The sequence below is a fragment of the Octodon degus genome, unplaced genomic scaffold, assembly GCF_000260255.1.
Source record: "Octodon degus isolate 3935 unplaced genomic scaffold, OctDeg1.0 scaffold00055, whole genome shotgun sequence".
Taxonomy (NCBI): domain Eukaryota; kingdom Metazoa; phylum Chordata; class Mammalia; order Rodentia; family Octodontidae; genus Octodon; species Octodon degus.
The window spans coordinates 13,223,743-13,226,378 of NW_004524631.1; the positions used below are offsets into that span (position 1 = coordinate 13,223,743).

Consider the following 2,636-nt stretch of genomic DNA (forward strand, 5'->3'; position numbering starts at 1 on the left):
ACAATTAAATAAATTATTTAATTGTTTGAGGCTCAAGATCCATTGCCCTCTCCCTGCCATTGGTTTTCTCAGAGGAGCCATTTAGAAGGATCAAGGCTGTACATGGAAAGCCTAAAGTACACTGGGACCCACTAGTGCCACTAGTGGCAGGAGTAGGAAGATTTCCTCAAGTAAATGACTTAGGAAACACTTGAGGAGCACAACTAAGTCTTATGCAGTGGATCCAGTGGAGTATCCGCTTGATTGGATTTGGATTGCTCCCTGCGGATCAGTGAAGCACACTTCTGAGTATGAAGGCCTGGCCTTGGATTCCTTGTCCCTGACCCCTTCCTCTTTTGCACTGTTCCTTCTCTGCGCTTCCCAGACCCCATGAACCATGGAACTTTGCTCTACCACACCCATCTGCCATGGTGTTCCTGCCTTCGAGCCAGGATGAAGTTCCCCTGAACAATAAGCTAAATTAAGTTCTTCCTCTTTCAAGTAGTGGGTGTTAGGTATTGGGTCTCAGCAATGAGAAAACCACTAATACATTTAATTACTTGGTGACTATTTTTAATGTCATTACTACAAATATAATGACTATCAAAAAATAAAATGTAGGGGCTGAGGAGATGGCTCAGTGGAATGAGTGCTTTCCTGGCAAGCGCAAGGACCTGAGTTCGATCCCTCGTTCCGCAAAATAAAATAAAATAAAATCTTTCTCGCCCTTAGGTCCTTAAAAAATGCATAGATTTTAAATTTATTTATTTATTTATTTATTTTGTATTTTAGGAAAGGGTCTACAGGGTGTTCAGGGTCTCACTACTAGATCAGACTCGTAGTGATCTACCTGTTTACAGCCTCCCAAGAGCTGGGATTACAGGCGCACACCACCAAGTGCAATCTCAATTGCCATCTCAGTGCATGGGGAGGGATGGCAGGCCTGGGGATGGAATCCCCAGCCCCTGCGCCTGCTTGCAGACACTTTAATCCACTGAACTATTTAGCCAGCCCAGATTTTTAAATTTTAAACTTGCATAATTTCTTCTTATGAACTTTTAAAAATATCCTAGCTGGGCATGGTTGCATATGCCTGTAATCCCAGCACTTAGGAGACTGAGGCATGAGAATCATTTCAAGTTTGAGACCAGCCTGGGCTACAAAGTGAGCTCAAGGGCAGCCTCAACTGCACAGCAAGACCCTGTCTCAAAAAGACAAAAAAAAGTTAAAAATCACATCCTTTCTCTTCTGTAAGAAATCAAAAACTAAACTGAAAAACAGGAGGACAGGAAACTAGAAGGTAGCCTTCTAGACATGGTGACGGAGCTGGGCATGGTGGTACATACCTGTGACCTCAGCATTCAAGAGGCTGAGGCAGGAGGGTTACCTCATGTTCCAGGCCGACCTGGACTACATAGTGAGACTCTGTCTCAAAAAGAAAAGGGGGGGGTGTGAATTAGGGAGAGAAAAGAGAGAAGGGTATGATGAGGATGAGAATAACCAAAATATGCTACAAGCTTGTGCTAGTACATTACACCATAAAGCTCATGATTCCATAATACTAATATGCACCCATAAAAAAGGCAAAAAGATCTTCCCTCAAAGATCTAATATTCTCGTGAGGGTAAAGAGACAACAAAGTTGGGAGGCAAATCACCACCTGGCAAAAAATTTGCAAGGCATGCTTCAAAATTCACATCCTTCATATATAAAAAGAAGGATCCTAGAAATCAATAAGCAAAACATAATGAAGGAAAGGGAAACTTCCACAAAAAACGTAAAATAGAAAATTATTATGTGGAAAGTTAGTGAAGCTCATTCAATTGTCAAAGAAAATTAAATGAAAACAAAATATGGGCCATGTGTGGTGGGATACATCTGTAATCCCAGCACTGGGAGGCTGAGGCAGGAGGATCACTGAGTTCGAGGCCAGCCCAGGTTACAACGTGAGCTCAAGGCCAGCCTGAACTACATAGCTAGACCCTGTCTCAGAACGACAGAAAAAAAAAAAAGTTTGCCTTTCAGGGCCTTTTTTAAAAAACGTATTTGGTACAGGGTCTCACTACACAGCTCCGACTCGTAGTGATCCTCCTATCTCAGTCTCCCCAGTGATCTGGGATTACAGGCGTGTGCTACTAAGCGCAGTTTTGGCCAGCACATGGGGTGGGGGGGCGGGAGCCGGCACAGCATGGGGTACCAGGGAAGGAACCCAGACACTTACACAGCTATCTCCCCAGCCTCTTTGGTACCATTTTTTACTTTGAAGAAGAACCATAAGTCATAAAACGTCATGTCTGGAGAATAAAGTGAGGGAGAACACATCAGTAATGCCTGCCAGCCTGCCTTTCTATTACACGGCACTCGGCAACAGCATTCACAGTATTTCATCACAACTCCTAAAGCCACTAACAAAAGAGGGCTCCCAGAACTGCTTCAGAAAGAACCAAGAACAATGGGCTAAGTGTGTTTGAAGTCAGAGGAAGCATTTTGAGAAGGATTAATTACAGCGTTTTATTGGGTATTTTTAGCGTGTCTTTTTTATAATTTGTCCCCATTTATACACACACTATATTTTGATCACTCCTTTCATTATTTAACTTTTTTTCATTTATGTATTTGGCATACTTCGCAGCTCGGACTTGTAGTGATCCTCCTGT

General features: G+C 42.8%; 1 protein-coding gene across 1 annotated transcript in view; it reads right to left on the reverse strand.

Annotated features, from left to right (window-relative positions):
- Positions 1 to 1,375: 1,375 nt before the first annotated feature.
- The window catches only part of Slc38a5 (solute carrier family 38 member 5), a 24,581-nt gene continuing 23,320 nt past the window's right edge, over positions 1,376 to 2,636 (reverse strand). Inside the window, 1 exon segment of the mRNA XM_023717813.1 lies at positions 1,376 to 1,404. The gene's annotated coding sequence lies outside the window, so the exon portion shown is untranslated.